The sequence below is a fragment of the Artemia sp. Qi Xiang Cuo genome, chromosome 17, assembly GCF_049724085.1.
Source record: "Artemia sp. Qi Xiang Cuo chromosome 17, ASM4972408v1, whole genome shotgun sequence".
Classification (NCBI taxonomy): Eukaryota; Metazoa; Arthropoda; class Branchiopoda; order Anostraca; family Artemiidae; genus Artemia; species Artemia sp. Qi Xiang Cuo.
In genome coordinates, this window is record NC_142810.1 from 34136361 (window position 1) to 34163847 (window position 27487).

The 27487-nt window shown below is 35.5% G+C and overlaps 2 pseudogenes across 1 annotated transcript; both read left to right on the top strand.

Annotated features, from left to right (window-relative positions):
* Nucleotides 1–325: 325 nt before the first annotated feature.
* On the top strand, nt 326–2524 carry LOC148942130 (glycogen [starch] synthase pseudogene; annotated as a pseudogene).
* LOC148942131 (glycogen [starch] synthase pseudogene) lies at nt 402–25392 on the top strand (annotated as a pseudogene). Its single transcript, XR_016143130.1, has 2 exons — nt 402–472; nt 22938–25392. The product of XR_016143130.1 is annotated as a glycogen [starch] synthase pseudogene (transcript).
* Nucleotides 25393–27487: the final 2095 nt, after the last annotated feature.

Consider the following 27487-nt stretch of genomic DNA (forward strand, 5'->3'; position numbering starts at 1 on the left):
GAGAAATTTATTAAAACTAATGACTAATCACTTGGTCTGATAACCGTGGTTAGGTGAGAAGGATATGACGATATTTAGTGTTTGTGACCCTATTTTAGATCCTAGTAAAGAGCGAATCACGGCCCATAGTAATCAAAAGTTAAAAAACGTGTCGAGAAAAAAACTGCCTAGTGAAAAAAAAATTCCATCTGAAACTGATTCAGGAATGGTATCTATCGTTTCAGTTCGTCTTAAAAATAAAAGTATTGGGAAAAGACATTTATGGTTATTTCGAAAACTTTCTAACTTATTATTCTTTTTACAGGCTTGTGGCAATCTAGTAACAATGGCTACCAATTCTACAACTCCGATAAACCGCCGTTTCTACAAAGTTGACAGCACGAATGACCTGATTGGATATCTCGATCGTGGCAAAAGTGCAGCAGCCAGTAACATATGGACATTTGAATGTGCGTGGTTAGTGGCAAATAAAGTAGGTGGTATTTATACCGTGATTCGTTCCAAGGCTAGTGTATCTGTTGAAGAGCTAGGTAATCAGTATATACTTCTTGGTCCTTATAAAGAACAATTTGCTAGAACAGAAGTGGAAGATTTTGAATTCCCAGCTGGCCCATTGAATAATGCTGTTTCTAAGCTTCGTGACACCGGTTTCAGGATCCATACAGGGAGTTGGCTCGTTGACGGAAATCCTTTAGTCATTTTATTTGACATAGCCTCTGCATCTTATAATATGGATAGATATAAACATGAGCTCTTTGAAAAAAGTGGTGTTGGAATTCCTCATCTTGATATAGAAGCAAACGACGCGGTAATATTTGGGTTTATGGTTGCCCAATTTATTGCTGATTTCCACTATTTCTCTAATAGAGATGGTGAAACAGCTCCAAAAATAGTGTGCCACTTTCATGAGTGGCTTTCTGGAATAGGCTTAATTATGACACGACTATGGAACATAGAAGTTTCAACTGTTTTTACAACTCATGCCACCCTTCTCGGGCGGTATTTATGTGCCGGAAATATTGACTTCTACAACAATTTAGATAAATTTGATATCGATGCTGAGGCTGGCAAGCGCCAATTTTATCATATATATTGTATTGAAAGAGCCGCAACTCATTTAGCGCACATTTTTACGACCGTGTCTGAAATCACGGGAATCGAAGCTGAACATCTACTGAAACGAAAGCCTGACATTATAACTCCAAATGGTCTTAATGTAAAGAAATTTAGTGCTCTTCATGAATTTCAGAACCTACACGAGGTAAGTAAAGAAAAAATACATGACTTTATTCATGGACATTTTTATGGTCATCTTGATTTTGATCTTGATAAAACTTTATATTTTTTTATTGCTGGCAGATATGAATTTGGCAATAAAGGAGCAGATGTATTTATTGAAGGACTGGCTCGACTCAACCACATGATGAAAGAGTCTGGGTCAGATAAGACTGTTGTTGCCTTTCTAATTTTCCCCACCCAAACTAATAACTATAATGTAGAAAGTCTCCGGGGGCAAGCAATAGCAAAAAGCTTAAGAGACACTGTGCACCTTGTCCAACAAGAAATCGGTAGCAAAATGTATGAAGCCTGCCTCAGGGGTAGGTTACCAGAGAATGAAGAGCTGCTATCACAGGATGATATTGTCAAGCTTAAACGTTGTCTCTTTGCAAGCCAGCGATCATCAGTACCGCCAATAACAACTCATAATATTGTTGATGACCATGCTGATCCTGTCCTTAATAACTTGAGACGATGCCAACTGTTTAATAGTAAAAATGACAGAGTTAAAGTTATTTTTCACCCTGAATTCTTGTCGTCTACTAGCCCCCTTTTAGGGCTTGACTATGAAGACTTTGTACGCGGGTGCCACTTAGGCGTTTTCCCCAGTTACTATGAACCATGGGGCTATACACCCGCAGAGTGTACAGTTATGGGTATTCCCTCTGTGACAACCAACCTGTCAGGATTCGGGTGTTTCATGAATGATCACATAGCAGATCCAACCAGTTATGGCGTATATATTGTAGATCGTCGTTTCATTTCTTTAGATGAGTCAATATACCAGCTTGCCAACTACATGCAAGATTTCATAAGCTTGAATCGTAGACAAAGAATTATTCAGCGTAATCGCACTGAGCGTGGAGCTTGAAGAGCTTGGGCATAACCTTCTGGATTGGCGAACCCATGCTGTTTACTATAGAAGAGCAAGGCTGTTGGCACTGCACGAGGTGTTTCCAGAGCTGGCAGTTGAAGAAGAAAGAGAGGTTCGCCAGATCAAATACCCTCGTCCCATCTCAGAGCCCCCATCACCAACATCCTCTCGAGCAACTACCCCCACTCCTAGTAATAGTGACGAGGAAGTAGATGATGAAAAAGAACTTGAAGAGCTTGGGCATAGAGTTGCAACAGTTATCTCGTTTTAAAATTTTTCACGATTTTAACTTTGAAATCATATAAACTTCTTTTTGTTTTAACTTAATTATAATTGATTTTTACCAGGAAGGTCTTTGGCCATATAGAAATGTGATATGTGCATATTTATTTTCTTAAATTTGAGCTTTAGTGATTTGCCTATCTAGTTATAAATCAACAGAAAATAAAAACGTTAGCTGTAAATAGCGTAAGAATTTTCTATCTTTCTATTTCAGGTGCTCTTCATTCTTTTCTCCCCTTAATGACATACCTGAATATTGAATTTAAGCCTCTTTCCAATGCTGAACTAAGACCTATTACAAGCAAAAAAAAGTATTATAAAGAAGAATTGATAAGTATCTTGTTTTTTTGATAATACTTCTGTCCCTCATAAGTTTTTCCTAAATTCCCCTTGCTCATCTGAAGTTGCAAGATAATTCTCCTTTTTCTTAATTGTATAATTGTAAACTTCTTCCAAGATTCCTTTTTGCATATAATTCTGTATATACAGTTGTTATTTAGTAATGGGCTAAGACTTGAGTTTTAATATGTCTGATGAATTGACTGTTGCGTTAATTTTATAGATTGATAACTTTTTTGCTTTCTTATTTTTTAACTTTAAGCTGCCGCGCCTAAAGATTACCATTCATAAGTATATTCATTGTTGAAGTAAGTGGCTCAAACTTTAGAGTGCAAACAAATAAATTATGTTCTGCTAGTTATAACATAGAACCTTGTGGTCCGGTCTGTATATTGTGTTTAATCGTTTTGGTTGTTTTTATTGTTTGTTTTTTAAAATCTCACCTTCTTTCTACTTTCTGCTCATAATTTGTCTACTTTTAACTTTCTTCCCGTAGCAAATATTCTATGGGGGGGGGTATCATACGGTTTAAACGAGGTATACCTTCCCAATCCCTCCCCTCTATGCACCGTAGTACCTGCACAAGGGAAGGGGATAGGGGAAAATCCCTCCAAGATTGATTAGAAGGATCCTGCGCATACCAATTTAAAGAAAGTATTTTAAAATAGACAAAAAAAAAACAAAAAAAAAAAAAGTGGGTCATCTAAAAAAAAAATTTAAGCAGCGAATGTTCTTGGTTGAATTGCCCTTTCCCCAAGGGCTCAAGCACCTAAGCCTATTTTTTATGGGAGATAATTTTACTCTACAAGTTGTGCCTAGTTTCTTGTGTGTGGTTTGCTTTGATGTTGTTCGGATTATAAACATTTTAGAATATACGCTTGTAAATTTAGAATACCATCATGCTGTATGATTTCTTTAAATGAGCTCCACATTTTCCAAGTTAATTATGTTGTTGAAAGTGTAGTTACGATCCTTGAATAAATATGTTTGACCTTTAACCAAAAACCAGTGTTCGTGTAATAAAATAGTCCAAATGCTTCTTACCTAGCTTTGTCGCGCTCATTTTTTAATTTTTAATTTCTTCGTATTTTAAAATTGTATGAGTTTGTCTGCACTTATTCATTATTAAAAAAACGCCTCTCGTTTGTAAGGGCGCAAAAGGAATTGTCTAGCCTAAGGGAGGTAAACATTAATTGTTTTTACTTGGAGGGGGAGATGTCTGGAAAAGAAGGATTTTGTATAAATAATTTACATTTTATGGAAGTTAAAAGTGGTTAAAAGACTTAACTTTTTTACATTTTTGGTATTCTAAAGGGGAAAAGCGAGGGAAGGGGCATCCCCAGTATCCTTGTGGCGAGACAACTCTTTGAAACTATGGTTCAAGGAAGTGTTCTGATACCGTACCCTTCTATTGCAGCTGAAATCATCCGTGTCCGTCATTGTCATCTTCATCGTCTAGACTCTCATAAAGCTGTTAGTTTAGCTTTACCCACCCTCTCTCTCCCTTGAAGCCTAAAAAATTCCTCACACCCTCCCAGAAAGTTGTTTTACCTTTCCCCTTAAGATCTCGCTGAGCGTGCTTAACGTGTAAACACTAAAAAACAACTTGTGGGGGCTTAAGGCCAGTTTTCTAACGAGAATTCCTCTTTAAAATTAATGTCAGTATGAGAGTCAACATTCTCTGTTCTTTTGCTAGCTTTTTGCCTATCGATTTATTTCTTGCGCATTTCAAAATGTATAATCCAGGATTCCAGCGACGTTCCAGAACGCCAAATTAGTTGCTTGACATGCATTAAACAACTAGTCGTGTTTATTATAATGACAATTCGTAACTTTGTCTTAAAAAAACCAACTATCCAAAATTTTATTTAAGCTGCTTCCAAATAGTGGGCAGGCCATGAAAAATAAACATAGAATCCAATAAATGTATGTAATTTTCTTCCACCGTGGCATCTTTACTTTTTCTTAAGGTTGACCAGAGAAGTGGCAGATTCCCTTCTGCAGTGCTTACGCAAATAATATGTTCTTTTTCCAAAGTTCGTCAAGATCGCTTCTGGTCTTCTCTTGCTGAAATTCGGTTTCCCGCGCAAGTCGGGAAACCGCCTGGGAAGACAGATCTCTGTCGTGCTCTCCACCAAGGACAATTTCAGAATCCAAAAGTGACAGTGCTTTCAATGTTTCGTCTTTGTGGTCAATTCTACTTCTGTTTTGGCTAACAAGTTTCACCATGTACGCTAAACAGTTCTCCCTAGCTTTTTCCATATTATAAAAATAGGAACTATAAACTAACTTTGTTTCTGGAGTCAATCTTAAAGAATTGGGACAAAATTCAAACTTTAGCGTAAACAACGCGATTCTGAAGACCCCCTCCTAATTTCTGGAGTGGTTGTAATTTCTGATAGTTTTTGAAATAGTGCCTGGAAATCTGGCTCCACCTACACGAAAAAATCCGTCTTCCCCACGAGTATATCCTCTAGACAATTCAATCCAGGTAAAAATTTACCGAAGACATCCTTGGCATCTCCAGGCGTAAAATTGAGTCGGCAAAAAGAAAGCAACACGTAAGAAGAATTTCGTATAGAAATTACGGCAAATTTCTCTGGTGTTAACTTTCCCCTGAAAAAATCACCCCTGGAAACTTCCCTCCCCAGGGCAAATTTTCGCCTTGGAAAATTCCCCCCGCCACCCACCCCCCCCCCCTGAAAAAATGTATTCATACCTCCCAATAGCGAATGCTATACGTAAACAATGGGCCAATTTTATAACTTAGACCTTTCCCCAGGGACTGTGGGGGTCGTGTAATATCTAAAGGCATAGTTATTCGGTCTTTCAACTACGCTAAGCAGAATGTCTATCTCAAAATTTTTATCGGACGATTTTGAGAAAAAAAGGACGTGGGAGGAGGCATAGTTGGTCATCCAATATTTTTGGTCACTTAAAAAGGACACTAAAAATTCAAATCCCGTTCGAATGAGCCCTTTCCTAGTATTCAAGGACCACTGGGTCGATACGATTATCCATGTAAAAACAAAAATAAAAAAAATAAATAAATACGATAAAAATAAATAAACACGAGTCCATGATCTTTATTTTGGCAAAGAATATAAAAAATCAGTTTTTTTAGATAGTAGCTTGAAACCTCTATTGTAAATTTTTTTTTTGATACGGTGAATCTAATTGTGTGATTTTCATTAAGATTCTATGACTTTTAGATGGTGTTTCATTATTTACTGGAAAATCACGCAAATCTTCTCAGGCTCGTAGACTTTGATGGGTATGGGTTTAACTAAACTCGATGACACATATATTTGAAATCAACACCAAATGAGTGCTAAAACTTTAATCTATGTATTTTTTACGTTTTATGTTGTACTTTTCGGGGTTGCTTACTCTTTCCTGAAGCAAACTTTCTGCAAACGCCTTGAAAATTTTTCATATATAAATAATTCTATACACCCTGATTTTACTCGCCACAGTCAAAATAACAGAGAACCTGACCCCTTTTCCGTATACACTCACTTCCAGCTTCTGGGATTCAGGCAAAAACCTCAACCCAAATGCATCAGACATTATCACTAACCAGCTGGAAATGAGAAGAAAAAAAATGGAAACTTTGGATTCTGGATGGTCTGGAATCAAAACAAAGTACCCCACATCATATCCTGGTTAGGGCTGGGCATAATTTTCGGAACAATCAGCAATTAAATTAAAAGAAAAAACAAGTTTTTCAACTGAAAGTAAGAAGCAACTTTAAAAATCAAAACGAACAGAAATTATTCCTTATTTGAATAGGGGCTATCCTCTCCTCAACTCCTCACTCTTTACTCTAAAGTTTGACTTTTGGCCCAAATTCTTTCAGAATATTTGCTGAAACACTAGGGCCATTGAATTGGAAAAAGAAGCTTTTTTAAAGCACTTAAAAACTTTAGCTTAGAAAGCAAGGAGTTGAAGAAGGGAAAGTCCTCTATATATACTGAACACTTTCAGGTTGTTTTATATTTTCAAGTGGCTTTTTCACCTTCAGTTGAAAAAAAAACCTTTTTTTTTATTTAGTTACACTTCATATAACAATAGGATATCATTTTATGATGGGTAGGTTTTTGATGGGTAGAAAAGCAGTGAAAATTTTTGTAAAAGATAATGAAAAAAGTATGTCGGGTAAAGCAAAATTATATATAAATAAAAAAAAATAAAAGCAACTGTGAAGATTACACAAAACCATATTCTCAACTTCAAGGGGAGCCGATTTTTTACAGTATCCGGGTTGCAGCGGTAGCTAGCAACCTAGTAAGAGACGATCACCTCCAATGTTAAGAAATATAAAACCCCCCAACTCCTAAAAAAAGAGTCAGATAAAAACAAAAAGTAAACAAAAAACATTAGAACCGCCTTGTCCGAATCCTCTATAAAGGAAACTTACCGCCCTTTGGCTTGAATAACAAAGAAAATATATTGGATTGAAAATCAAGAAAATTGACTTTTACCACGTTATTCTCCACAAACGGGATATTTTTTTCTTTACGCTTTTTTTCCTGCTCAGCTAGCTGGGCACTGGAATATCATAGAGAGCTGTATAATAGCTCATTTTAAAGGAAATTACAACATCTAGTCACTTTTGTATTTAAAAATAAAATACTTTTTAAAGTAGAATCAATTTTGTCAAAAAAATTGCACTTTTGATGTATTTTCATGCTGCAGTATTTTCAAAGATATTTGAATTTTGGAGCAATCAAACAGTTCATGGTAATGAACTCTATAGTAATAATAGCTACTTGTCTCAATAGTAACCGAAACTCCTGGAACCAAAATTATCTTTTTTGGCTTAATCGCTAAAATTATTATGTAAACTGCAAAAATATTTATGATGCCTAATCAGTAATAGTAAATTCTTAATTTAAACAACAAAAATACATGAAAATTTTATAATTAGTTTTACTTTTTGTCTCCTGGAAGAAAAATTTTTTTCATCTCAGTTCAAAGTTATTATTGTATCCTGGAACCAAACTTTTTTTGGTTTGTAACCCGTAAGCCATATTATTGTCTTATAATTGCAATTATTTTAGTTTTCAGTCCAGAATTGCTAAACTTATTATTTAAACTGCAAAAATATTTATGGTGTCTAACCAATAATACTAATTTTGTAATTCAAACAAGATAAATACCTGAAAATTTAAAAATTAGTTTTTTTTATGCTAGGTTTTAGATACTCGACACGGGGTATTGTGTACTTAATAATTTTAAACCTTGAAAAAATATGATCTCACGCGAGTGGAAAAAAAGAAAGAATAACCAAAAACAATATCAAAATAGAGAAATCCAAATTTCTACTAATAAAAAACTTTACTACACAAAAAATAAAGCTAACATCCTGAAATATCAGAAAACTTTATTTAAAAGAGATAAAAATGCCACCGAACGCAATAAAGCTCGAGCACGCGTAAGGATTGCTACTAAGATGTCTTGTGATCCAGGATTTAAGAAAATGAAATATGACAGAGCAAAACAGAGGTATCTTACGGATCAGGGGTATCGAGAAGGGAAAATTGAGACCGCCAAACAAAAGAGCAAGGAACGGTATGATAATAATAAAGATTATCGAAACGAACATAAGAAAAAAATTGCTACAAGAATAATGGGTAGATACTGGGGTGACAAAAGCTATAATGAAAAAATTAAATTCTCTGCGAGGTTGTACCGAAGAACGCATAAGAACAAAGGGAAAAATTGCATTCAGAAACACAAGAAGATGGCAAAAATGCAGGCTGATCTTGGTAAATTGAGAAACATTTTACGCATGTTTTACCAGGATCACGAAAAGTATTCAAAATTACAGATTAAAATTCTCTTTGAAAGAGCGGATGCTGTTGAAAAGTCGGCTAGAAATGCTTTGGCAAAGCTTCATAGCAATATCCAAAAGAAATGTTGTCAGTTTAACGAAAAGCTTCCAAGGTATGGATTGGCAACTGCGGAACAGTTTATAGATGCAATAGAAAATGTTCGACAACACAGTGAATATACGGAGGCGTACTTCTTAGAAAATTCGTATATTCATTTTGGAAGGAGCAATTGCAGTTTATGTAGCAGCAATAAAAATATTTATACAAGCATACCTATCAACAGCGAAGGAAAAGCAATGTTTTTCAATTATGGCGAAAACGAGCCTGTTAGGGTTATTAGTAAATATGTTTGTAAGACTAATGATTTAGAACAAATTCCTGGAACACCGACTCAAGAAAAAAGCATTTCTAACTGTGTTTTAAACAGTCCTTTTAGTTCTACTGAATATTTGGCAAAAAATTCTCTGTGTAGTAGAACAAACTGTCCTGAAAAGTACGAGACAACTATTGAAAAAATGCTCTAAAACTAGATCTGACAAGGAAATTATGATGGCTGAAGTCACCTATAACAATCTGAGTAAACATTCAAAACCAAAAATTGGGCAGCAGGTTACTTGGCAATGTCACCCTGATATCTGCAAGCTCTATCCGACGGATATTGAATTATGTCAAATTCTTTTTGTTATCCTTGAAAATAATATAGCATTAAAGTTTTCAACTGACAAAGTGGTTAATTTCTACCTTGGCGGCTTGGATTATTGTGGAAATCAATTACAGGGACACAAGAAAGCATGGGCATTTGTTATACTGTAGCCGAAATGAGGGATGTCAGAGCTATTTGCGTTCTCTAAGGGCACTAGCTCCACATTTTCCTGTCTTGAACTGTTTCATTAATAGCGTATATAAGGCAGTATCAAAATGTAAGATTATACAACATATTAATCTACTAAAAGTCGAGGGCTCGTACAAGGAACTAAGTCATTATATAGAAGAAGTGTCAAGTAGACTCTGTCGTAATAATAGTCAAGACTTCATTTACGGTGATAGCAATATTAGAGTTTCTGTGGATGAAAATACAATAATAAAATTATTTGGTGAGAGCCTTGATAAGGTAGTTAACATCAGAGATGTATACCCCACAATGCATTGTGACAGTTGTGAGCAGATAAAGACAAAATACCAATTGAAGAGTCTAAGATCCCTTTCAAATAAGAAAGGTTTTGATGTAATGATGGCCACGATTTTAGAACACCTACAACAGGACATACCCAAAGATGACAGAGAACAACTAATTCAATGTACAGGTTGGAAAGAGGATGTCATAGATTCATTCTTTGTCTGTGATTACTGTGCTGGGAAAATGTTGAAAAGTCAGGAGAATGCCCGATCAGTATTAAATAACCTTCATATAGACTGTACACCGGAATGTATAAAGTGTTTAAATAATTTTGAAATGGCAATGATTCGATTTGTAATGCCTTGTCTTACGATCGTCAGATTAGGGCAAGTAACTGCATTGAAGAGACCTAGAACAGAACTTGTTGACGCTCTTAAGGGGAGAATAGTATGCCTACCTGTTGATGTGCAAGCAAATGCAGATATTCAGCCTGAAAAACTTCTTAACATTGATAGTTTTGTAGTCATTGTCAATGGTCAGCCTACTTACAACAAGAATGTTTGGACTGCACTAATAGATCTGAGAAAAGTCCATGAAGCACTGTTGTGGTTAAGAGAGAACTACAGTCTCTATAAAACAATCCATGCATACACCCTAGAAGATTTCAATAAAATACTTGAAGCAAGTCTTGCTGAAAAAGCGGTTGGTGTTGATAATTTACCTGAAATACCGGAAGCTGCAATCCTTCAGAAACTGACAGAAAGCGCAAAATCTACATTGGTTGAACATTTTTCTGTCCAGCCTCTCAATTCAGCGGTTCCAAAAGACTTCATTGAAGATTTTAAGCAGATGAAAGATCTTGGTACTGACCAATTTCAAATCAAGAAACTAAAAGGTGAGAGCGAAGACTTATTTCAGGAAGAACTTGATCTAAAAGTGTTTCCAAATCTTTTCCCGAAAGGCAAATATGGCTTGCGTGACAAGGCAAGACCATTTCGGATTAGGAATGCAGAATATTTTAAATCAAGGCTTCTTAGCAGACATACTAAGTTTCGTCTTGACAAACAGTTTCTTTTTCACAGCTTCCAATTGCAAGAATTCTCTTACATGTGTAATAGCGTCGGTCATATGTTGCGGAATGTGAAACCAAATCAAACTGCTCGTCAATTTATAGACAGGCTTCTTTCCCGTGATGGAGAGATGGAAGCGACTTTGTTTTCTGTTCAATCAAAAATCAGAGGATCTCAGCAGTATTTTCAATCTCTTTCCTATAAAGTAAAGTCAATGATTGAGCAATTGGGTCCACCGACTTTGTTTCTGACAGTTTCATGTGCTGAGTGGTACTCTCCTGAATTTATTGACTATTTACGGACTGTCCATAAGAACTTACCTGGTGTGGCAAAAATGACCCCAGCAGAGTTGACGTGTCTAGATCCAATTGCTGTTTCCATGCACTTTGACAAAAAATGGACACCTATATTTAATGAGCTAATTTGTTCAAAGACAAATCCTTTGTTTGGTAAAATTAAGGATCATTTCTGGCGTATCGAGTATCAGAAACGAGGTGCGCCTCATGTACACTGTGTGTTGTGGATTGAAGATGCTCCTATTATTGGGAAATCAACAGCGTCTGAAGAGATTCAGTATATCAATAGTATTATAACTTGTGACATACCAAATAGATTGACTAGTCCAACTCTTCACAAACTGTTCAAAGACCATCAAGTGCACCGCTGTAACAAATACTGTCAAAGAAAATATAAGAGAAAAAGAGGAAGATGAGTTACGTATTGTAAGTTTGGCTTTCCTCGTCCTACAAAGGAACAAACAGAATTATATGACGTCCTTGACTACTTGGCCCATGGTACAGAACATAAAAAGCCAAGAAAAAGAATATATCATCTGCTTCGAAGAGATGACGAGCGTTATATAAATGACTATTCTCCTGCGTTACTTATTGCTAATCAAGCAAACATTGATGTTCAATATATTGGCCATTTTGGCTCTAAATTACCGTATTACATTACCGATTACATGACAAAAGCAGAGAGTGTCGAAATAGAAGCAATGTGGGAGGAAGTAAATAATGCATGCAAAAGTCTTGGTCAACGAACTATGTCCTACTTGTTGAAGTCCATAAAAACCCGTCAAGTTGGAGTAGTTGAAGCTGCTGATAGGCTTCTTGGTACTAAATTGTATAGTATTTCTAGGCAATTTAGATATATTGACCTTGCGAAAAAGAGCGAGGTGAAGAGGACACTGAGAAGGTATGAGGAGCTTGAAAAGCTTGCTAAAAACGATCCACAGAGTAGTGATTTGTACATTGCTCACTGGGTTATTGATATCTACCCTAAAAGACTGGAACATATGGAAAATATCAGTCTTTTTCAGTTATTGTCTTGGTACGAACGGGAGCGTAATGGTTCTGATGATAATGTGATATTAACTGCCGGGTCCTTCTACCTCAGAAAAAGGCTTTTTAAACCGTATATCATACAGCACAGAAAGGTAAACCCATTTGAAACGGACGAGAAGAAAAAGGCTTACTATGGAGATCTTTTAGAATTGTTTAAACCTTGGCGAAATGAAAATGAACTAGTAGTCAGTGGAAATAGCAACTACGAAACCTACTGTGTTGAAAGCGTAAACTATCCCGACATGGTAGCTTACCACGAAAAATTTGTTGTTAAGAGGAAAAGCGATATAGAATTTGAAGAACGGGTCCGAGAACGTGCAAAAGAAATTCTGAAGGCAGAAAATATTGATGAAAACATTGAAGATGACCCAGAAAATGCAATTCAGGGAGGAGTCATTGACAGAGCAGCAGATGCTATGGAGGATTTGTTAGACGCAAACAAACAGATTTTAAATGTTGACACCGAAGACAGGTTGAGAAATGATTATGAGTCGCTCAATATTGATCAAAAGAGAGTTGTTGACAAAATTTTAGACGCAGTTACCAAGCGCAATGGTGCAACATCTTTGAAGTTGATTGTATCTGGATGTGGGGGTACAGGAAAATCTAGGGTTATCAGTGTCGTGAGAAGACTACTTTGCAACAAGTTCAAGAATGAAGATTGTCCCGTTGTAGTTATGGCACCTACTGGTATTGCTGCACATAGCGTAAATGGTTTAACAATACATAGTTGTTTAAGTTTAGCTATTGATCAGGAAAACACCGGAAAATACACACCTCTCTCCACTGAAAAACTACTTACTTTGAGAAAGACACTTAAGGAGACAAGACTTTTTATTATTGATGAAATTAGTATGGTTTCGTCTCTTCTTTTAACCTACATTCATTTAAGACTATCAGAAATATTGGCAGTTGATTTGCCAATGGGTAATGGTAACTGCGTATTTTTGGGAGATTTTCTTCAATTAAGACCAGTAAGTGGTAATCCTCCTTATATGCCTCTCACACGACTACAAGTAAAAAACAGGATCGGATCAGTTGGTACTTTTAACCTCTGGCATCTATTTAAGTATGAGGAACTAAGCATAAATGTGAGACAAAAGATGGATAAGAGTTATGCTAATACACTTTCTGAAATTAGACAAGGGTTTTGCACTGGTGAAAATTTGAATAGTCTTTACAAGAGAAAAATTGGGAGCTCCTAGAGAGCTTCAAATGACGAAATTATAGATCTTTACTCAAAATTGTGTGAAGAGGGAAATAGACCTGTCAATCTTATGCCCACCAATGAAAATTGTATGGTAGTTAACGAGTTACTTCTTACAAAAAGCTGCTCAGACTACGTTGAACTTTCTGCAGTTGATCGACTCTCTTCAGTTGTTGACGACAAACGAATCGAACAGAAAGCAGCAAACACTGTTTTAAACTTTGGCAACGACAGAAAAAGAACAGCCGGTTCTTTCATGAGCTTGTTACTTGCAGTAGGTGCACGTGTAATGCTCCAAAGAAATTTTTGTGTTGCTAAGGGGCTAGTAAATGGATCAATGGGAACAGTAACAAGCTTCAAGTTGCTACCAAACGGAGAAATAATTGGAGTTCTTGTAAAATTTGATGGACTGGAACTTCTGGTTGAAATTGGCAGAGAAACCGTGCGCTTTGAAGTTTTGAAGCAAGTCTTTTTTACGCGAAGACAGTTTCCTCTTCAACTGGCCTTTGCCATTACAATACACAAGTCCCAAGGACTAAGTTTACAGTGTGCAATTGTTGACGCAGGTAATCGTTGCTTCGGTCCAGGTATGTTTTACGTTGCTCTTTGCCGTGTGACCACTAGTGCAGGTTTACATCTAGTAGAATTTGATAGCACAAAGATTTATTGCGATGTTGATGCTTTAATTGAGTACAACCGTTTGAGACAAATTTATAGAACAGATCTTCCATTGTTTGAGTTCCCAGAAAAGCAACTCAGAGGTACACCAGATGAAGTATGTATAACAAATGAAGTAAACTCTAAAGGACAACAGACTAAAGGAAAAAAAATTTCCATTGTTGGAGGTCCCAGAAAAAGAATGAGAAGCCCTTCAGTTGAAGAACCCTTATTAATAGAAATTTATCCCAAAAATAAGAAAAGGATAACTAGTGTCGGACCGGTGGTGTCAACAAAAGAGAAAAAATTAAATATTAATGCGAAACTTGATCACAATGATATATTTCGTGTCATTCAACCGACCCAAGATCGTCAAGAACAACACAAAAATGCTAATAATGCAAATGCACCAGCAAGTGCATATTTTACTCTTGATAGTAATAGAAAGGTATCAAGAATTATACATGCTGACTGGAATCAAGCAGCAGCTAATATATTTCTATCTGGATACGCAGGCAGCCAATGCTTTGCCATGGTAATCACAAATATTGTCCGAGCTGCTATTATACCTCCAAGGCAATGGAATAAAAATATTCTGAACAGAAACATGATTGAAGGGGATACTATTTATGCTGTCATACGTGAAAATAATAATAATAGAATTACATTAAAAGACGATCACTGAAATAACAAACCATTCCATACATTGGACTTAGTTAGCTACTTGATTGTTTGAGTTTCGTCTCTTACTATTTAAAAGAAGAAAAAGCCGTAGGCTTTTTCCTGTTTGTATTTATAGTGAAAAAACGAACTCAAGTCCAAAGAAACTGAACACTGTGGTTCATTCATATTATCTTCATTATTTTAGCTAGAATGTAAATAAACAAGTTTCTTTTTTAAATTTTAAATTGAAAAGATAGTACTTTTAATTCAACATATTAAAAGTTCTCCCCGACGGGGAATCGAACCCCCTTCTCCCAGGTAACAAGTGGGCATACTTACCATTAGACTATCGAAGACTTATAACATTAAAAGATACATATAAGATATGATAATAATTTTTTATCCGGGTTGCAGCGGTAGCTAGCTAACATTCAAGGACGTATCCAAAGGGTTTAGTTCGTTTGAACCCCCCTCCCTCAAAATGTTTTTCAGATTCATAATAACGAATATAAAATGAATAAAACAAAATTGAATATAAAAAAATATACAAAAATGAATATGAACAACTTTTTTATGCGTTTTTGAAGTTTTTATCCGGGTTGCAGCGGTAGCTAGCAACCTAGTAAGAGACGATCACGTCCAATGTTAAGAAATATAAAAACCCATAGTTCCTAACAAAGGAGTCAGATCAAATTCAAAAGTACACCATTAGAACTGCCTTGTCCGAAACCCCTGTATAGGAAACTTTCTGTCCCTTGGCTTGAACAGCAAGGGAAATATATTGGCTTGAAAATCAAGAAAAGTGGCAGCTACTATAACATTCTGCCTAAACGGGATATTATTTTTTCTTTTTTTCTTTTTTCTTTTCCACAGATTTACATTAAAAGACGATCACTGAAATAACAAACCATTCCATACATTGGACTTAGTTAGCTACTTGATTGTTTGAGTTTCGTCTCTTACTATTTAAAAGAAGAAAAAGCCGTAGGCTTTTTCCTGTTTGTATTTATAGTTAAAAAACGAACTCAAGTCCAAAGAAACTGAACACTGTGGTTCATTCATACTATCTTCATTATTTTAGCTAGAATGTAAATAAACAAGTTTCTTTTTTAAATTTTAAATTGAAAAGATAGCGCTTTTAATTCAACATATTAAAAGTTCTCCCAGACGGGCAATCGAAACCCCTTCTCCCAGGTAACATGTGGGCATACTTACCATTAGACTATCGAAGACTTATAAAATAAAAGTTACATATAAGATATGATAATAATTTTTTAATCCGGGTTACATAAAGGCTCGATCATCGAATTTTAGAGTAAGGACCGAAGTCTATCTCATAGCACCTGTTTTTTTTACTTATTTTTAAAAAAGGGAAAAACCCACCCTAAAAGTCATAGAATCTTAATGAAAATCATGCCATCAAATTCAGCGTTTCAGATAATCTTATACTATAGAGGTTTCAAGCTCCTATCTGCAAAAATGTGTAATTTTGTATGTTTTGCCAGAAGAAAGATCACAGATGCGCGTTTATTTGCCCTTTTTTACCAGGGGTGATCGTATCGACCCAGAGGTCCTAGACTTTTGCGAGAGAGCTTATTTGAACAGAAATCCGGGTTGCATTGGTAGCTAGCAACCTAGTAAGAGACGATCACGTCCAAAGTTAAGAAATATAAAAACCCCTAACTCCTAAAAAAAGAGTCAGATCAAAACAAAAAGTACACCATTAGAACTGTCTTGTCCGAAAGCCTTATAAAGGAAACTTACCGCCCTTTGGCTTGAATAACAAAGAAAATATATTGGCTTGAAAATCAGGAAAATTGACTTTAACCACGTTATTGTCCACAAACGGGATATTTGTTCTTTCTTCTTCTTCTTCTTTTTCTTTTCCACAGATAGCTTGGCACTGGAACATCGTAGAGAGTTGTTCAATGGCTCATTTTAAAGGAAATTAATTGGGTTAAAAACCTTTTGTACTTAATTTTTTTTTAATTAATTATTTTTTACGAAAAACTTAATTTTTTATATACAATATTGATCAATGACGTCATATACATAATAAAGGCTCGATCAGTGAATGTAAGCTGAAACTAAGTAAAGGACAATTATGCCTCCATATATTCACAGTGATGTAAAAGATTTCCCATTACATCTATAAACTGTTCCAAAGTTGCAGGTCCATACCTTGGAAGTTTTTCACTAAACATGCAACATTTCTTTTGGATATTACTATGAAGTTTTGCGAAAGCATCTCTAGCTGACTTTTCAACAAAATCTATTCTTTCAGAGATAATTTTAATCTTTAATTTTGAATATTTTTATAATAAAGAACGACCTTTAGCCTATACTAAGTTTCATAGGCCACTTATCCGGGTTGCAGCGGTAGCTAGCAACCTAGTAAGAGACGATCACGTCCAATGTTAAGAAATATAAGAACCCATAGTTCCTAAAATCCGGGTTGTAGCGGTAGCTTGCAACCGAGTAAGAGACGATCACGTCCAATGTTAAGAAATATAAAAACCCATAGTTCCTAACAAAGGAGTTATATCAAAACAAAAAGTACACCATTAGAACCGCCTTGTCCGAAACCCCTGTATAGGAAACTTTCTGTCCCTTGGCTTGAACAGCATTAGAAATACATTGGCTTGAAAATCAAGAAAATTGACTTTAACCACGTTATTCTCCACAAACAGGATATTTTTTTCTTTTTTTCTTTTTTTTTTGTATCCAGAGATAGCTTGGCACTGGAACATTGTAGAGGGTTGTTCAATAGCTCATTTTAAAGGTAATCAATTGGGTTAAAAATCTATAGTAACTAAATTAAATTATTTCTAAAAGAGAATAAATTTTTCCGCCAAAAACTGCATTTTTGATGTCTTTTCACACTGCAGTCTTTCAAACATAATCGTATACCAGCGATAAGATTTGAACCCACGCCTCCGAAGAGACTGGTGGCTAACACCAGTGCCTTGGTCCGGGTTGCAGTGGTAGCTAGCATCCGGGTTGCAGCGGTAGCTAGCAACCTAGTAAGAGACGATCACGTCCAATGTTAAGAAATATAAAAACCCATAGTTCCTAACAGAGGAGTCAGATCAAAACAAAAAGTACACCATTAGAACCGCCTTGTCCAAAACCCCTGTATAGGAAACTTTCTGTCCCTTGGCTTGAACAGCAAGGGAAATATATTGGCTTGAAAATCAAGAAAATTGGCAGCTACTACAACATTCTGCCTAAACGAGATATTTTTTTCTTTTTTTCTTTTTTTCTTTTCCACAGATAGCTTGGCACTGGAACATCGTAGAGAGTTGTTCAATAGCTCATTTTAAAGGAAATTAATTGGGTTAAAAATCTATAGTAACTAAAATAAATTATTTCTAAAAGAGAATATATTTTTCCACCAAAAACTGCATTTTTGATTACAGTAAAGAACGATCTCTCGCCAATAGTAACTGATATACGGTGGCTCCAGGGGTAGCTTCAAGTACATAATGACATTAACGAATTAATTATAATAAAGAACGACCTCTTGCCTATACTAAATTTTAAAGGCCACTTAACTATAGTATAGGCTAGTACAGTTATTATAATTAAGGTCAATATATTAAAATTTTCCACTAAAAGACGGTCATTGGAATGAAAACCCAATACATACATCCGGGTTGCAGCGGTAGCTAGCAACATAGTAAGAGACAATCACCTCCAATGTAAAGAAATATAAAACCCCCCAACTCCTAAAAAAAAGAGTCAGATCAAAACAAAAAGTACACCATTAGAACCGCCTTGTCCGAAACCTCTATAAAGGAAACTTACCACCCTTTGGCTTGAATAACAAAGAAAATATATTGGCTTGAAAATCAAGCAAATTGACTTTTACCTCGTTATTCTCCACAAACGGGATATTTTTTTCTTTCCGCTTGGTTTTCCTTCTCAGCTAGCTGGGCACTCGAAAATCATAGAGAGCTGTATAATAGCTCATTTTAAAGGAAATTGCAACATCTAGTGCCTTTTGTAATTAAAAATAAAATACTTTTTAAAGTAGAATCAATTTTGTCAAAAAAATTGCATTTTTGATGTATTTTCATGCAGCTGTCTTTTCAAAGATATTTGAATTTTGAAGCAATCAAACAGTTCATGGTAATGAACTCTATAGTAATAATAGCTACTTGTCTCGATAGTAACCGAAACTCCTGGAACCAAAATTTTCTTTTTTGGCTTAATCGCTAAAATTATTATGTAAACTGCAAAAGTATCTTTGATGCCTAATCAGTAACAGTAATTTCTTAATTTAAACAACAAAAATACATGAAAATTTTATAATTAGTTTTACTTTTTGTCTCCTGGAAGAAAATTTTTTTCATCTTTCCGGGTTGCAGCGGTAGCTAGCAACCTAGTAAGAGACGATCACGTCCAATGTTAAGAAATATAAAAACCCATAGTTCCTAACAAAGGAGTCAGATCAAAACAAAAAGTACACCATTAGAACCGCCTTGTCCAAAACCCCTGTATAGGAAACTTTCTGTCCCTTGGCTTGAACAGCAAGGGAAATATATTGGCTTGAAAATCAATAAAATTGACTTTAACCACGTTATTCTCCCCAAACGGGATATTTTTTTCTTTTTTCTTTTTTTTTTCTTTTCCACAGATAGCTTGGCACTGGAACATCGTAGAGGGTTGTTCAATAGCTCATTTTAAGGGAAATTAATTGGGTTAAAAATCTACAGTAACTAAAATAAATTATTTCTAAAAGAGAATAAATTTTTCCACAAAAAACTGCATTTTTGATGTCTTTTCACACTGCAGTCTTTCAAACATAATCGTATACCAGCGGTAAGATTTGAACCCACGCCTCCGAAGAGACTGGTGGCTAACACCAGTGCCTTGGACCACTCGGCCAGGCTGCCTCTCATAAATAAATATATATATATGTGAATTTGGGTTGCAGCAGTAGCTAGCAACCTAGTAAGAGACAATCAGTCCAATGCTAAGAAATATAAAAAAACTCCTAAAAATAGAGTAAGATCAAAACAAAAGTACATCATTAGAACTACCTTGTCTGAAACCCTACTAGATAAATAATGAATGTCGTCATAGTTTTATATTAGAGCTATGACGTGAATAGAAAAACACGAAATTATATTGTTGTTTCTGATGACGTCATGAAATAATACCATTGCGCCATGACGTCAATAAAATCATTACGCCGTGACGTCATAATTATGAGAATGAGAGGCCGTGACTCTCAGTCTTGATTAGAATAATGGTTAGATCGAAGCAAGCTATACGCAATTTGAAAAAACAGTACTACACAAACAACAGAGATAGTATCTTGAAAAGAGAAAAGCAAAGGTATTCAACCGACCAGGCGCATCGAGAAGTAAAAATTAAGAGAGCAAAACAAAGGTATTCAACCGACCAGGCGTATCGAGAAGTAATAATTGAGAGAGCAAAACAAAGTTATTCAACCGACCAGGCGTATCGAGAAGTAATAATTGAGAGAGCAAAACAAAACAGTAAGATGTGTTATCACAATGATGAAGATTATATACATGCAAAAATTGAGACAGCCAAACAAAAGATCAAGGAACGGTATGGTAATGATGAAGATTACAGAGAAGCAACAATTGAGCAGGCTAGACAAAAGAGCAAGGAACGGTATGATAATGATAAAGATTACCGAAATAAACATAAGAAAAAAGCTGCTACCAGAATAATGAGTAGATACTGGGGTGACAAAAGCTATAATGAAAAAATTAAATTCTCTGCGAGGTTGAACCGAAGAACGCATAAAGACAAAGGAAAAAATTACATTCAGAAATACAAGAAGATGGCAAAAATGCAGGCTGATCTTTGTAAATTGATAAACATTTTACGCATGTTTTTACATTAAAAGACGATCACTGAAATAACAAACCATTCCTTACATTGGACTTAGTTAGCTACTTTATTGTTTGAGTTTTACAATAAAGAACGAAACCTTGCCCATCTTAAATAAAACATAAATAGGGATTATATAATTCCCAATAGTATCATGGCTGTAGAGATGGCTGAATCCTAGTTACAATAAAAACCATCATTGGAATAACAAAAAATTGCATACCTTTGGAATTAGCTAGCTACTTGATTATTTGAGACTCGTCTCTTACTATTTAAAAGAAGAAAAAGCCGTAGGCTTTTTCCTGTGTGTAATCAGTTTATTATTCATAATGAAGAACGACCTCTAGCCTATACTGAATTTTATACACCACTTAGTTATAGTATAGGTTAGTAATTCAACACATAGCTTGGCACTGGAACATCGTAGAGATTTGTTCAATGGCTCATTTTAAAGAAAATTAATGGGGTTATCCGGGTTGCAGCGGTAGCTAGCAACCTAGTTAGAGACGATCACGTCCAATGTTAAGAAATATAAAAACCCATAGTTCCTAACAAAGGAGTCAGATCAAAACAAAAAGTACACCATTAGAACCCCCTTGTCCAAACCCCTGTATAGGAAACTTTCTGTCCCTTGGCTTGAACAGCAAGGGAAATATATTGGCTTGAAAATCAAGAAAATTGACTTTAACCACGTTATTCTCCCCAAACGGGATATTTTTTTCTCTTTTCTTTTTTTCTATTCCACAGATAGCTTGGCACTGGAACATCGTAGAGGGTTGTTCAATAGCTCATTTTAAAGGAAATTAATTGAGTTAAAAACCTTTTGTAACTAAAATAAATAATTTCTAAAAGATTTCATTGAAAAGGCATATTTTTCATTTTAAAAAATGGGTGGAAAAACAGAAAGTGCACTTTATGGGAATGTGCTATCAAGTCAAATTTATAAAACTGACTAGGCATAAATATAAGGTTCTAAACATGCCCTTAAACAGTTTCCTGAGTTTTCAACTGAAACTAATGAATGACATTGAAACTTAAAACGAACAGAAATTATTCCGTATAAACAAAAAAGATCATGGTATTTAACACCAAGAAACTAGTGGTTAAAGGGGCCGGTACCCCACATCATATCCTGGTTAGGGCTGGGCATAATTTTAGGAACAATCAGCAATTAAATTAAAAGAAAAAACAAGTTTTTCAACTGAAAGTAAGAAGCAACTTTAAAAATCAAAACGAACAGAAATTTGAATTTCTTATTTGAAATTTGAAATTTCTTATTCCTTATTTGAATAGGGGCTATCCTCTCCTCAACTCCTCACTCTTTACTCTAAAGTTTGACTTTTGGCCCAAATTCTTTAAGAATATTTGCTGAAACACTAGGGCCATTGAATTGGAAAAAGAAGCTTTTTTAAAGCACTTAAAAACTTTAGCTTAGAAAGCAAGGAGTTGAAGAAGGGAAAGTCCTCTATATATACTGAACACTTTCAGGTTGTTTTATATTTTAAAGTGGCTTTTTCACCTTCAGTTGAAAAAAAAACCTTTTTTTTTATTTAGTTACACTTCATATAACAATAGGCTATCATTTTATGATGGGTAGGTTTTTGATGGGTAACAAAGCAGTTAAAATTTTTGTAAAATATAATGAAAAAAGTATGTCGGTTAAAGCAAAAGTATATAGAAATAAAAAAAAAGAAAAGCAAATGTGAAGATTACACAAAACCATATTCTCAACTTCAAGGGGAGCCGATTTTTTTACATTAATCTAGTGTTTACAGATGAAGTCAAAACCACATGTAGCTAAAAGGCATTTGAAAATCAGCGGCGGATCCAGAGGGCGCCTCCCCCTAACGTAGCCTAAAGTCGTTTAATTTACTTAAATAACGCAAGTTTGCGCTAATAAAATTTGCTCCTACCGCAAGTTTTTTGTATAAACCTATTTTGCCCCCCCCCCCCAAAAAAAAAACAAAATCCTGGATCCGCCCTTGTTGTAAAGGCAATTAAGATCCAAAAAATCATATCTAGACAATGTGAAAATAGTATTGCGCCAAAATAGTCAGCAATCTTTATTTGCAAAAAATGTCTTGGGGGTTGAGAAATTAATTAAAACTAATGACTAATCACTTGGTCTGATAACCGTGGTTAGGTGAGAAGGATATAACGATATTTAGTGTTTGTGACCCTATTTTAGATCCTAGTAAAGAGAGAACCACGGCCCATAGTAACCAAAAGTTAAAAAACGCGTTTAGAAAAAAACTGCCTGGTGAAAAAAAATTTCCGTCTGACACTGATTCAGGAATGGTATCTATCGTTTCAGTTTGTATTAAAAATAAAAGTTTATTGGGAAAAGACATTTATGGTTATTTCGAAAACTTTCTAACTTATTATTCTTTTTACAGGCTTGTGGCAATCTAGTAACAATGGCTACCAATTCTACAACTCCGATAAACCGCCGTTTCTACAAAGTTGACAGCACGAATGACCTGATGGGATATCTCGATCGTGGCGAAAGTGCAGCAGCCAGTAACATATGGACATTTGAATGTGCGTGGGAAGTGGCAAATAAAGTAGGTGGTATTTATACCGTGATTCGTTCCAAGGCTAGTATATCTGTTGAAGAGCTAGGTAATCAGTATATACTTCTTGGTCCTTATAAAGAACAATTTGCTAGAACAGAAGTGGAAGATTTTGAATTCCCAGCTGGCCCATTGAATAATGCTGTTTCTAAGCTTCGTGACACCGGTTTCAGGATCCATACAGGGAGTTGGCTCGTTGACGGAAATCCTTTAGTCATTTTATTTGACATAGCCTCTGCATCTTATAATATGGATAGATATAAACATGAGCTCTTTGAAAAAAGTGGTGTTGGAATTCCTCATCTTGATATAGAAGCAAACGACGCGGTAATATTTGGGTTTATGGTTGCCCAATTTATTGCTGATTTCCACTATTTCTCTAATAGAGATGGTGAAACAGCTCCAAAAATAGTGTGCCACTTTCATGAGTGGATTTCTGGAATAGGCTTAATTATGACACGACTATGGAACATAGAAGTTTCAACTGTTTTTACAACTCATGCCACCCTTCTCGGGCGGTTTTTATGTGCCGGAAATATTGACTTCTACAACAATTTAGATAAATTTGATATCGATGCTGAGGCTGGCAAGCGCCAATTTTATCATAGATATTGTATTGAAAGAGCCGCAACTCATTTAGCGCACATTTTTACGACCGTGTCTGAAATCACGGGAATCGAAGCTGAACATCTACTGAAACGAAAGCCTGACATTATAACTCCAAATGGCCTTAATGTAAAGAAATTTAGTGCTCTTCATGAATTTCAGAACCTACACGAGGTAAGTAAAGAAAAAATACATGACTTTATTCGTGGACATTTTTATGGTCATCTTGATTTTGATCTTGATAAAACTTTATATTTTTTTATTGCTGGCAGATATGAATTTGGCAATAAAGGAGCAGATGTATTTATTGAAGGACTGGCTCGACTCAATCACATGATGAAAGAGTCTAGGTCAGATAAGACTGTTGTTGCCTTTCTAATTTTCCCCACCCAAACTAATAACTATAATGTAGAAAGTCTCCGGGGGCAAGCAATAGCAAAAAGCTTAAGAGACACTGTGCACCTTGTCCAACAAGAAATCGGTAGCAAAATGTATGAAGCCTGCCTCAGGGGTAGGTTACCAGAGAATGAAGAGCTGCTATCACAGGATGATATTGTCAAGCTTAAACGTTGTCTCTTTGCAAGCCAGCGATCATCACTACCGCCAATAACAACTCATAATATTGTTGATGACCATGCTGATCCTGTCCTTAATAACTTGAGACGATGCCAACTGTTTAATAGTAAAAATGACAGAGTTAAAGTTATTTTTCACCCTGAATTCTTGTCGTCTACTAGCCCCCTTTTAGGGCTTGACTATGAAGACTTTGTACGCGGGTGCCACTTAGGCGTTTTCCCCAGTTACTATGAACCATGGGGCTATACACCCGCAGAGTGTACAGTTATGGGTATTCCCTCTGTGACAACCAACATGTCAGGATTCGGGTGTTTCATGAATGATCACATAGCAGATCCAACCAGTTATGGCGTATATATTGTAGATCGTCGTTTCATTTCTTTAGATGAGTCAAAATACCAGCTTGCCAACTACATGCATGATTTAATAAGCTTGAATCGTAGACAAAGAATTATTCAGCGTAATCGCACTGAGCGTCTAAGTGACCTTCTGGATTGGCGAACCCATGCTGTTTACTATAGAAGAGCAAGGCTGTTGGCACTGCACGAGGTGTTTCCAGAGCTGGCAGTTGAAGAAGAAAGAGAGGTTCGCCAGATCAAATACCCTCGTCCCATCTCAGAGCCCCCATCACCAACATCCTCTCGAGCAACTACCCCCCTCCTAGTAATAGTGACGAGGAAGTAGATGATGAAAAAGAACTTGAAGAGCTTGGGCATAGAGTTGCAACAGTTATCTCGTTTTAAAATTTTTCACGATTTTAACTTTGAAATCATATAAACTTCTTTTTGTTTTAACTTAATTATAATTGATTTTTACCAGGAAGGCCTTTTGCCATATAGAAATGTGATATGTGCATATTTATTTTCTTAAATTTGAGCTTTAGTGATTTGCCTATCTAGTTATAAATCAACAGAAAATAAAAACGTTAGCTGTAAATAGCGTAAGAATTTTCTATCTTTCTATTTCAGGTGCTCTTCATTCTTTTCTCCCCTTAATGACATACCTGAATATTGAATTTAAGCCTCTTTCCAATGCTGAACTAAGACCTATTACAAGCAAAAAAAAGTATTATCAAGAAGAATTGATAAGTTCTTGTTTTTTGATAATACTTCTGTCCCTCATAAGTTTTTCCTAAATTCCCCTTGCTCATCTGAAGTTGCAAGATAATTCTCCTTTTTCTTAATTGTATAATTGTAAACTTCTTCCAAGATTCCTTTTTGCATATAATTCTGTATATACAGTTTTTATTTAGTAATGGGCTAAGACTTGAGTTTTAATATGTCTGGTGAATTGACTGTTGAGTTAATTTTATAGATTGATAACTTTTTTGCTTTCTTATTTTTTAACTTTAAGCTGCCGCGCCTAAAGATTACCAGTCATAAGTATATTCATTGTTGAAGTAAGTGGCTCAAACTTTAGAGTGCAAACAAATAAATTATGTTCTGCTAGTTATAACATAGAACCTTGTGGTCCGGTCTGTATATTGTGTTTAATCGTTTTGGTTGTTTTTATTGTTTGTTTTTTAAAATCTCACCTTCTTTCTACTTTCTGCTCATAATTTGTCTTCTTTTAACTTTCTTCCCATAGCAAATATTCTATGGGGGGGGGTATCGTACGGTTTAAAGGAGGTATACCTTCCCTATCCCTCCCCTCTATGCACCGTAGTACCTGCACACGGGAAGGGGATAGGGGAAAATCCCTCCAAGATTGATTAGACGGAACCTGCGCAGACCAATTTAAAGAAAGTATTTTAAAATAGACAAAAAAAAACAAAAAAAAAACAGGGGGTCATCTAAAAAAAAAATTTAAGCACCGCATGTTCTTGTTTTAATTGCCCTTTACCCAAGGGCTCAAGCACCTAAGCCTATTTTTTATGGGAGATAATTTTACTCTACAAGTTGTGCCTAGTTTATTGTGTGTGGTTTGCTTTGATGTTGTTCGGATTATAAACATTTTAGAATATACGCTTGTAAATTTAGAATACCATCATGCTGTATGATTTCTTTAAATGAGCTCCACATTTTCCAAGTTAATTATAATGTTGAAAGTGTAGCTACGATCCTTGAATAAATATGTTTGACCTTTAACCAAAAACCTGTGTTCGTGTCATAAAATAGTCCAAATGCTTCTTACCTAGCTTTGTTGCGCTAATTTTTTAATTTTTCATTTCTTCGTATTTTAAAAATGTCTGAGTATGTCTGCAATTATTCATTATTAAAAAAACGCCTCTCGTTTGTAAGGGCGCAAAAGGAATTGTCTAGCCTCAGGGAGGTAAACATTAATTGTTTTTACTTGGAGGGGGAGATGTCTGGAAAAGAAGGATTTTGTATAAATAATTTACATTTTATGGAAGTTAAAAGTGGTTAAAAGACTTAACTTTTTTACATTTTTGGTATTCTAAAGGGGAAAAGCGAGGGAAGGGGCATCCCCAGTATCCTTGTGGCGAGACAACTCTTTGAAACTATGGTTCAAGGAAGTGTTCTGATACCGTACCCTTCTATTGTAGCTGAAATCATCCGTGTCCGTCATTGTCATCTTCATCGTCTAGACTCTCATAAAGCTGTTAGTTTAGCTTTATCCATCCCTCTCTCTCCCTTGAAGCCTAAAAAATTCCTCACACCCTCCCAGAAAGTTGTTTTACCTTTCACCTTAAGATCTCGCTGAACGTGCTTAACGTGTAAACACTAAAAAACAACTTGTGGGGGCTTAAGGCCAGTTTTCTAACGAAAATTCCTCTTTAAAATTAATGTCAGTATGAGAGTCAACATTCTCTGTTCTTTTGCTAGCTTTTTGCCTATCGAATTATTTCTTGCGCATTTCAAAATGTATAATCCAGGATTCCAGCGACGTTCCAGAACGCCAAATTAGTTGCTTGACATGCATTAAACAACTAGTCGTGTTTATTATAAGGCCATTTAGTAAATTGGTCTTAATAAAAACAAGTATCGTAATTTTACTTTCAGCTGCTGCAAAAGACTGGGCAGGCCACATAACATCATCATAAAATCACAAAAATCTTTGTAATTGTCTTACTTTTTGGTATGTTTACGTTTCTTAAGGTAGACCAGAAAACTGACGGATTCCCTTCTGCAGTGGTTACGCGAATAATATGTTCTTTTTCCAAAGTTCGTCAAGATCGCTTCTGGTCTTTTCTTGTTTAATTTTGGTTTCCCGCGCAAGTGGGTAAACCG